Raw genomic sequence first — 10,908 nt, forward strand, 5'->3', positions numbered from 1 at the left:
TCATTCCCTCTCCTTCTGCAATCTGTTTGGGATTTATGCAAGGAAAAAAACCACTGCATCTTTTGCATGACATGTTGAGAAGTGCTTTTTAGAAATTATCTGCGATGTTTTAGTGGTGTGCATCCTCCGGTGGCACCCAGGGCTGGGCAGCGGCCAAAGCGGTTTGGGGTGGTGGTCCCCCCTGGACTCACAGTAGAGAGTGCCATCTAGTGGATAGGCACCTGCCGGGGTCCCCTGTTAGTCCCAGGTCACAACAGCTGAGGTCAGGCAGCTAAATGGCGAGCCAGGAGGTCCAGGCGAACCCAGCCCCCAGACTGTAGGCTACCCTTTTTGGGATGTGCTGCATGTGCTGTTTTAACCACTCAGGGGACCTGGACTGCCAGCAGCCTTTTGTTTTATGGACAATAGCCAGCTATGTTTTGCCTACCCCTGCCCAACTCCCCTTTAAAGGTTTCTGGGAAAAAGAATCATTCTCGCAGCTACTGTTTGCTGAGTGTCTCTGACATATTAGACATGCGGCTGGGGGCTTCAGGGGTTAATGCTCTAACCCTCTCAATGACCCAAGGAGAGACCCAGAACTTGCCCCATTTTCAGTGAGAACACTGAGGTTTGCTGAGGTTGAGTTTCCCATTTAAGTTCCAGGCAGATATTCAACCCCTAAATTTGTAGCCATACTTACCTTCTAGAGCCCCAGATCCCCTTGAAAGAGCAGGAAATAGTTTGAACACTGACTTGACCAAGCCAACTGTAAAAGAAATTTATGAGTCAATCAAGAATATTTGAATGCTACATAGATGTTGGATGATATTAAGGAAATGCTGTTAATTTTTTAACTTGTGATAATGGTATTGTGGTTTTAAGAAAGAAAAGCTTCTTATTTAGAGACACAAACTAAAAAATGCTCAGAGGAAACAGGATGGTGTCTGAAATTTGCTTCGAAATAGTCCAGGGGTAGGGGTTGGGGAGTAGGAGTAGAGGCACAGTTTAGGGTTTAGATGAAACAAGAGGGGCCGGGGTTTGATGGCAACCGTTTCCGGGTGATGACAATATGAGAATTGAGTTAAACTGTACAAATATGTACTATTTTCTCTACTTTCGTGTTGTTTGCAATTTCCCATAATAAAGGGAATTTTAAATCAACAAGTGAAAATACAGTGCAGAAGATGAAGGGCTGGGGGTGAAGGGTGCCATTTAAAAGAACGGAGGGGCCTGGGGTATGAGAGAAATTTTTCAGAGTAGCAGGGAACTGATTCACAGGGGGCAAATGCCTCAAAGTGAAAAGGGAACTAGAGGGACTGGATCCAGAGGGAAGAAAATCATTCCACGTTGAGTGGACGGAGGACGATGTACCAGGGTGCAGAGTGTTGCGGAACGAGACACCCGCCAGCTGCCCAGAGACCCTCCTGCACCCCCCATCGCTCCTCTCCCCACTCTCCCTCCCAGTCCCTGCCTCCCTGAGCCCTCCAGCTCTCTCCCTGACCCCCAGGCCCTTCCCTGGCTGCAAAAGGGCCTGAGGGTACCACTCTTCAAGGCAGAGCGGCCACCTGATGAGCCCTTCCCTGGGACTCTGGTCCCAATTTGGTTACTGGGACAACGCTGTCTCCCATTAGACACGCTCTGAAGGAAGACCCTGGAGTGACCGGCTCAGTCATGCCGGGAAGGATTCAACTGTCTAGCTTTCAAATGCCTTTTTTTTTTTTTTTTGGCTTTTTTATTTCTTTTGGAAAGATAAGAGTTGATGCTTTTACCCTAAAACTGTGTGCCAAGCTGCTCTGGCTATCCTCAGCCCCACTCTTCCCCGTATCTCTGTAGCCCTCCTTTCCGTCCTTCATAGGCTGCAAGCTGACTGGCGCCCGACCCCAGGTCCACACCCACCTCCCTCTACCCCCTGGTCCATCTACCACTCCCGGCCTCCTCCCCCACTCTTCTCTTTCTGGCCCCGCTGTAGAGTCTCGGGCCCCTCGGCTTCCTGGGCGCCTGGCCACCACGCAGCGCCTGGAAGTGCTCCCTCCCTCATCTCTCATTCCCCACTTTGGAAAGCCGGCCACCGGACAGGACAGGACAGCTCCCAGGACAGCTCCCGCAGCCTGCTGCATTGCAGCGCAGCCGTCTGTGAGGGAGGGGCGCAACCTGCAGCCCCTGCCCCCCCGCCCCGACCACCCCCGCCCAGCAGCCCCCAGCCCTGGCACGGCCGGCTCCCCCGCCGCACCGCACGCATCTGTCGCAGTTAAAAGCGCCGCTGCCACAGCAAAAGCGCCGGTCCCTCTTGACTGTCCCCCTCCTCACTTTTCGGGCTCAAAAATGTGGCCCAGGCAGCCCCCTTGTGGCACGTGGGGGCGCCACAGACTCTTGGCTGGTGTCTGAAGAATTCAGACTGTCTGATTCCACCGCACCGTGAGTTGGCACAAATCTTCGGTGGCCCAACTCCTACCCGATGCAGAACTCTGCTCAGCGGCCTGAGTGGGGGGCACCTCTCCTCTCCCCTCTCCCCGTCCACACCTCTCCCTTCTCCCTCCAGGAAGGAACCGAAGGAACGCTCCTGTTGAATATTGCTCTGACAAGCAGACAGGTGTCTGGCAACCGTGATCGTGGTGGTGGGGGGAGAGGGGGCAGGAAGGTGGTGGGAATGGGGCTTTTCTCGAAATGAGGTTTGGTTTCCATCTCTTATCTCACAGATGGGAAACCGAGGTGCGGGGAGGGCCATAGTCCCTGTCTGTGGCAGAGTCAAGGCTGGAGATCCTCCTCTAAGTCCAGCCTGGGGCATTTCCCTGAGGTGCTGGGGCACCCTTAAGATGTGCCCCCTCTTCCCCCTCCCACTTGTCCAGCCCCAACCCCTCCAGATCTGGTTCTCCCCGTCCGGAAGCCCTGGAGGGCCCCTGGATGTTCTCCGTCCTCTCTAACTCACTGTCCACACAAACAAGCCCAGCCCCCTCTGTCTCTATCTGCAATCTACTTGCAGACAGGCAGGGCCCTCTCCACATCAGGTTAATAATGCCATTTTCATAAGCCTCTGCCCATAGGTGCTACCACCTAATTTTGAATCTGCCCTTCAAACGGATTGGGCCACAGAGGAGCTGGGATCTCAAGCACCGCTGGGAGGTGCTTATAACTAATCAATCCGTCCCCTGCCCACCCACACCCCCCCAGCACTCGGCACAGCCTCGCTGAGCAGCCTTCAGCAGCAGGGTGTGGTGGGGAGCCTCGGAGAGTCTGGGGTTCCATCCTGGCCCAGCCTCACACCAGCTGAGAGACGGTGAGTATAGGACTTTGCCTTTCTGTGCCTCAGTTTCCTCATCAATCTAATGGGGCTCATGAGACTAGTGTGCAGGATTATTGCCCGGGTGAGTTCTTTGCAGACAGCCCAGTTCAGGACTTGGCTCCAAGATGGGGCTCCATAAATCTCCATGCCTGCACCCCCTCTTGATCACCTCGATTTCCAGTGACTTATTCCCTGTTTGTTTCCCCCACCAGACCAACTGCGCTTTGAGGACAGGAAGCCACCGGCATCACTTCATCCCCAGACTCACGCTTGGGACTGGGCCCGGGGAAGGTAGGTACACTGCGGTGGCTTGGAGAGTGAGTGCATGGATGGATGTCTGTCCCATAGTCTACGGGATGCCTGGACCCCGCTGAGTTTCCCCTCCCTGTCTAAGCTGGCCCTTCAAGGAAGCCGCCGGGAAAAATGTTCCTTTATGGCTTCATGCTTTACCCCTCGTGCTGTTATATACAATGCAAATTCTCGGTCTATTAAATGCAGATGTGGGCTCTGCATGTTATTTCTGCTGCCTGCTGCATCTACTGTGAGTTCCACAGGCCAGGGGCTGCCTCCGGCTGACTTGATTTGTGCGATTAAGCCAGCAGAGGGGACTCTGCCAGGAGAGGTTCCCGTTTGTATTGGGAGCAGGGTCTTGAAAGGCCAGGCTGTTTTCTCTCTTGCGACACTTGTTACATACCTCTCTCCCTCCCTGGGTCCCACCGTCTACTCCACAAGCATTTATGAAGTATCTGATGTGTGCAGGCCTACACTTATCTCATTTAGTCCTCACTTCAAGCCAGTGACGGAGAAACTCTCATCTCCATTTCACAGGGGAAAAGCTGAGAGTCTGAAAAGTAAAGGGAATTGTCTTGCAGCTAGAGAGCAGGGAGTCAAGCCGGTCTGCCTGGCTCGGGAGCCCCCAGCCCTGCCGTGGCTGCCTGCTGCTGCTGCTACTGCAGGGTTGACCAGGGCTGGCCGGGAGGCCAGCAGCTCCTGCAGAAAAGACAGGGGGCTGCATAGAGAGCGTTCTCCCTGACAACTGGAAAAGGGGCCATAGAAAACCCAAGAAGGCTTAGAAGCCGCTCGACAGATAGACACGGAGCAGCTGGCCCCAGGAGGGGAGCACCACGCCCTCCCCTGGGCTTTTAGCAGAACAGCAGGGCAAAGGGCTCTGTCCCAGGTCTAAAAGAGCAGAGCCAGAGGTGTTAGGACAGGTGTAGAGGTGCCCAAACCTGTTCCCACCATTGGTGGGGGTATTGCCATTCAGCACAGAAAGGAGAGGACTGAAAAGAGAGGGAGCCCGCAGCCTGCAGAGATCGGAGGGCAGAGGGAGCAAGGGGGCTGCCGCACAGCCGAGGAGGCAGATGCAAAAAGCAGGGGAGGGCTCAGCAAAGCAGCTCGGTGTGCAAGCCTTGAGCAGGCTGCTTGGGGAGAGAGGGACCTCCCTGTTACAGGAGGCATCCGAGGGGAGAGAGGCAGGCCAGTGCTTGGCTGAGAAGGCTGCAGCACAGTTTCCTGCCCAGGCTGGCAGCCCACATGTTTAGGCCTTTGAGAAGCTCCCACAGCACCAAACTCCTGAGCAGGCGAGCGGGCAAGTGAGCAAGGTGGCCAGAGGGGACCAGGCAGGGATCAGTATGAGGCCATTTGGCCTCTCCCAAGTAGCTTGCCCTGGGCTAAATGGCAAAGGCACAGAGATGGTTGGCAGGGTGCCTCTGTCCCAATAAGGCAATGAGGGAGAGGAGCAGAGAATGGGGTTGAGTGCCCAGGGCTGGTGGGGGGAGGTGGGGACTGTCCTGCTGCCAACTCCCCTCTTGAGGGCCAGAACACCTAGAGTGGCCAAGCACCTGTCCTGGCTCCTGAGCCCACAGAGGCTGGCCTGTGTCCTCTCTGGGGCAACAGGCTGGCAGAGTGAGTGGAAGGAGCGAGGAGGTCTGGCAGGTTGAGGGGCCCTTTTCTGGAGGCTGAGCAGCAACCACAGATGCAGCCGGCTGCCAGACTGTGACTTAGATGTTCTGTGGACTCCTGAAAGCTCCTCACACAGTGACAGGGCTGGGGGGCCTGCCTGCTGATGAATGCAGCCCACACTGGAGCCGGGAGCTGCCTCTCCTGGCCCATTCACAGGGGTTCAGCTCCCAGGAACTGTGAGTGGACAGAGCCTTCATCAGGGGACCTCTGCTAGACAAGCCTCTGTTCTGCAGTTTCTAAAGGAGTTTTCTGCCTTTTGTTCCCAGTGCAGGCACTCAGCATGTGTGTGTGCACGCATGTCTGTGCGTGTGCGTGTGTGCATATGGGGGATGGCTGCGAGGCCAGCCAGGGCTCCTTGTCCGTGAAATGCCCAAGGTCCTCAGGGGCAGAGATGCACCTCCACGGGGCAGAAAAATTTCAAGGAGGGCAGAGTCATTCAAGGATGGAGCCCATCCTCACTGCCGCCTCATTGTCCTGCTCCTGACAACCCAATCTGTCAGCCCTGGGGTCGCCACAGCTGCTCCGACCCGCCGTGGGGGGGCAGCATCGTGTTGCAGGTGGAGCACGCAGGCTGGTTTGCCTTCCTGGCTAACAGACAGACAGACTGCCCTGGCAGCTCAGTTAGGCACTGCAAGCCCTTTGGGAAAAACTGTTTGTTTCTCGGAGCCTCTGTTTTTGTTGGTTTTTTTTTTTTTTTGGTGCTGTTGTTTTAACCTATTAAAAGGTTGATTTGAAGCTGCAGGTGTGAAAATGTTTGGGAGAGTGACATTTACATGTGTCATTTACATAAACGGGGGAGGGGGCACAATGCAGGGTGCAGAACAAGAGGCACTCACATGGGAAATTCTGTGAACAGGGATTTCTGGTTCAGGATAGCTGGTGGTGCAGAAAGGGTTCTGAAGGGCTTTGGTGTAGATGTGAAAAGTCACCGACCCAAATCCCTATTTAGAGGCAGAGGCCACAGGGCAGCAAGCCCTTTAGCCCCTGCCAGACACGGAGGGGACACTCCCCCTACACTCCTTTTTGCTCTGGCTCCCTTGCCTCGTGCTTGAGGAAGTTAGGAAATGGGATTCTGGCATGAAGCGCAGGGTTAAATTGCAGAGACCTGGGCAGCTCTACATACGGCCGCAGAGAAACAGCCCCAGTGTCAGACATGTGCCCGACCAGGCTCACACTCCCAAGTAAACAAATCAAAAATTTCGGAGAGTGGAGCCTTTGTTCACAGCGGCCAAGGAGGTTCCCTTTTGTGTAAAGGGCAACGTGCAAGTCATACTTCCACTAGGTAAGGCTGTACTAACACACAAAAAGCTCATTTAGCCTGAGCCTAGCCCAGGGAGAATTTTCTGTGAAATTTAGGAGAAGTCAGGTTTGGCCAGAAGTTTTTCCAGGAATTATGAACCTCTGGAGACTGTAACCACTGTTCCTTCCAAGCGACCCTTGCCAAAGTCTGTAAAATATGAGCCTCAAAAAATCTGCCCGAGGAGAAGTCTGACTTTTTATGTTATTTACATAAAAATAAACTCTCACCAAACTTTTCGGGAAAGCCCGATTAAAAGTGGTAAGGCAGCCCCTTCCCCGGCCTCCATGTGTTCAAGAAAGCACACCTTTCCCTGGGAAGATGTCTGGGAGGGGGGGGCGAGCGTCAGCTTTTATTGCCCCTCACGCTCTCTGTGGCGTTTGTGTTTTCCTCTGTTGGGTCTCCCGTCTCAGGGAGGGGGTTAAGCATTTCATGACGGGGTAAGATGGGGAGAGCTACCAAGTTTTGCCGGGTACTGCGTGTTGGCTACTGTGCTGGATGATTTATTTGCGTTATTTCCTCATTGAGATCTCAATAGCCCTGTGTGAGAGAGATTATGAGTCTTTTTTTTTTTTTTTAATATCAGGAAACCAAGGCACAGAAACACTTGGGGATTTGCCAAGGACACGCAGAGTCTGTTCTGTAGCTGGGTCTGTGCTCAGGGTGGCTGGCTTCCTGCAATGCCTCCTTCTCCCCTCCCCTGGGAGAGAAAAAAAGGGACCAAAAGCCCAGAACACTGCCAGTGGCTCCTGTTACTCCTGACAAGCTCCCAGGGGGATGCTGCCTTGGCCTCATGGCCCCTCACCCCCAAAGCCTGTGCTCTTTCTAGAATATGACTCCGTCCCAAAGGTCCCAGCGCTTGCTCTCAGCCCTGTCCTTCCCCAGAGCCCCTCATCGTTACTCCGGTCACCACATGTCCTCCTCCTGTTCTGGGACCAGAACCGTTTACCTCTGGCAAGGAGGAGCCATAATGGCAATCAGCCATTTCCAAGCTGTAATCATACCCCAAGCCTCATCCCCAGAACTCACAACACTGAGATGCTACTCCTGCGCTGTGGACCCCATGACCCTGGGTTCTGGGGCCCTGCACAAGGCAGGCAGCAGGGGAACTTGGTATAGCACAGGCTGGGGCAGTGGGGGGGGGGTGCCAGCCTGAGCCCCACCCAGAAGGGTGTTTGCCAGCTTTACAACACTGCAGACTTACCCAGCGCCACAGGACAGATGACACGATCCTCTGACACTGCCCATCTGCCCATCGGTGCAAGAAAGAATTCGAGGCGGTTTTCACTGAGGCAAAGTCAGATCCAGGCAACACTGGGGGAGACCAGGGCTCCTAGAAAGGGACAAAGGAAGGAGGGTGATTAACAGTTGGCCAGTTTCATCAATTCTAGAAAAATGCAAAACATTCCCTTTAACTGGGACAAAATTGTCAGCGAGGCATCCCACTTCCAGGGTCAGGGCTTCGGGGGGCTTCTGAACACAGTGTTTTTTGGGGCACATCTAACTTTGGGCTCCCCAACAGCGATATTTCAAGCCTGCTCTTTAAGGAGGGGGAGAAGCTGGCTGAAAAGGCACGGCCACGCGAAGCGTAAGAAGCAGGGAGCCCGCTGAGAGGAACAGGTAGCCCCGTGGGGGTGAGGTGCGCCTAGCAGGGAAACACCAGTGGGGAGGGGCTGAGGCTGGCGAGTTCCACGACAGACCCTAAAGGGTCTTCCATGCCAGGATAAGGCCTTATTTTTTGGACCCCGTCCCGGAAGCTCCAGGAAGTCAGATGGAGGCTTTAAAGCAAGACAGTAATAAGGTCAAAATGCCATTTTAGAAAGATCACTCAATGAAAATAAACTTTTGCAAACAATTTAACCCACCACCCCATCTCTAAGAAGCTGGGGAAAAGGAACAGTCGAGGATGTGTTTACAGATTTAGCTGCAAGAATGCTCACTGCAGTGTCATTGGTAACAGCAACAAAAAATGGAAACAGCTTAGATCTTTTTTATCGGGCATTAGTTGAGCAGAATCGTATTAATTAAAACCTCGATTTGTGACACGCTTCCTCGCTGATCTGCATTAAGCACCATTTTTATGTATTCTTTTTTAAAAAAATAATTTAATGAACACCTATGAATCTGTGACCCACCCTGATGGCTAGGACTGTGACCAAAGCTTCTCCTCCCCCAGAGCACCTTCAGCTGGGATTTTCAACAGTAGAAAAGAGTGTAATCAACAATGGTGCATACATACCGTGGAATATTAAATAGCTCTTAAAAGGAATGAAACAGCCAAGACCTATGGTCTTCTAATGGACCTCAGTATTTTGTGCAGAACTGGATTAATCATGATCTTTTGTTCATAAACACTGTCTCATCATTGGTCCAGAAAAGCCCCCTTTTATTTTGCTAATTTATGCACTCATATATTCATTTATAATAATGTCATAAACACTCATGAGCCCACTCCCCAAACCCAAATCTCAGCAATTACTTACACCTGCTGCCACAATTCACCCCTACCAGGGTAAAGGACCTGAGGCTTTCATGCCAGCAGCAAGGTGATTAAATAAACTCTGGTGTGTACAGCTCGCAGGATACTGAGGTGTCATTATAAGGAATAGTGTTGATCTTTATTATCTCTAAGCAGACTCTTGAAGGAAGAAACACAAGCTGCTGCGAAAGGAAATGTACACTATGATATAGTTTACATAAGAAATAAACAAAGTCGTAGATTTTAGAGGTATATTTATCTACATATGCAAATGCACAGAAAAAAATATCTGGAACCAGACGCCCGAAACTGAGAAGAGCAGTTAATTTGCTAGGGGGTGGTGGGGAGGGAGTGAGGGAGGCATTAAAAATGGCTTTATCTGCCATGTTTGATTTTTACTAATGCGTGTATTAATTATCAATCCATTTCTTGCATAATTAGAATAAACATTTTGTGTGAGGGGGGATTTAATTTGTTTGTTCGCTTGTGGGTTGTTTTTGTTTTTGTTTCTGTTTTTACAAATACAAAGCAAAGGGCATGTTTCTTGATGGATTGGGAGTGGGTACATGCCCAGAGCAAGTTCTGCAGACACGGGGGATTTATTTTGTTGCAAATATATTTTTAAAACAATATTTATATGCTCTCACTGGAGCCCCAAGCCTCCGAGCAGCCTGTCAGTGACATGGGGCCGGCAGGTGTGTGCCCAGGGCTGTGATTTCACCACCCACAGCCCCAAATCCCTCCCAAGCTGTCCAGCACCCACAGGGGAGCGCTTTACTTTTTGGTCTTTAAGAGGACCCGAAAGCCAATGCCCTGGCCGGTGTTCTTGGAGATTAGCCAAGTGGAATGCGACCTCGGGGGAATGTGTCATGAGATGGGGCCAGGCGGTGGGGACACGGACCTCTAGAGAGCTGCAGCCCGGCGGCTCACGTTCGCAGCTGAGCAGGCTTGCTGGTAAGGAACTGGGGCCTCACTGCGCCCCCTGACAGCTTGATTCCTGTACAAAACACACAACTGCCATGTTTCTTCCCGACTCTAACCCAAAAGGACTGTGGCTAAACGGCACTGGCATTTCTAACTGTCAGCTGCAGGAGAACGGGAAGCAACCTTTGCCCACCCTAGCCCACCCCCACATCCAGGGGAGGCACCCCGACTCCCGTCAGAAGACCCTCTGTCCCCAGCTCCTGCTTGCACACTAAGCTTCAGGGCCCCCTGCAGCCGTCACAGGCTCTCAGAATCCTCAAACAGGCACAGGGTTACTCGTGTGACAAGGATGTGACAAGCATACTTCCATCTACATAGAAAGGCACTGAGGCTCCCAGACACCAAGAAGACAAAACTAAGCCCACTTTACACCCAGTCAGGTGGCACCCTCGTCCTGCTCAGTCTCCATCTGCACAGATCACTAATTGGTTAATTGGTTAAATGTCTCCCCTCTCACCAAGCTAATGCAGACAGAGGCCTTCGAGAACTTCTTTCCCCTCTGCCAGGCAGAGACCTATTTTCAACCATGACTTTGTGCGGAAGAAATCTGAGACAGGTTAAGCAGCCCTCGGCCTGGGTGCCTCGCTCTTAATCGCCTTTCCGCACGTGAGCCTCCACTATTTATTACACAGCATTTTAGCCTGGACTGAGTTTGGATCCTGTGAAAACCTTGAGGTAATTGCCATAGTTTCGCAATTTTTATTTTTTTTGAGACGGAGTCTTGCTCTGTCACCCAGGCTGGAGTGCAAGGGCGCAATCTCGGCTAACTGCAACTTCTGCCTCCCAGGTTCAAGCAATTCTCATGCCTCAGTCTCCTGAGTAGCTGGAACTACAGGCATGCGCCACCACGCCCAGCTAATTTTTTGCATTTTTGTAGAGACAGGGTTTCACCATGTTGGCCAGGCTGGTCTCAAACTCCTGACCTCA

At 52.5% G+C, this 10,908-nt stretch overlaps 1 non-coding gene across 1 annotated transcript; it reads right to left on the reverse strand.

Annotated features, from left to right (window-relative positions):
* Positions 1-8,814: 8,814 nt before the first annotated feature.
* Positions 8,815-8,891, reverse strand: LOC116456485 (small nucleolar RNA SNORD112). The gene has a single exon (XR_004244708.1). It is a non-coding gene; the product is annotated as a small nucleolar RNA SNORD112 (small nucleolar RNA).
* Positions 8,892-10,908: the final 2,017 nt, after the last annotated feature.

This window comes from Hylobates moloch, unplaced genomic scaffold (assembly GCF_009828535.3).
Source record: "Hylobates moloch isolate HMO894 unplaced genomic scaffold, HMol_V3 SCAFFOLD_16, whole genome shotgun sequence".
In the NCBI taxonomy this organism is placed as follows: domain Eukaryota; kingdom Metazoa; phylum Chordata; class Mammalia; order Primates; family Hylobatidae; genus Hylobates; species Hylobates moloch.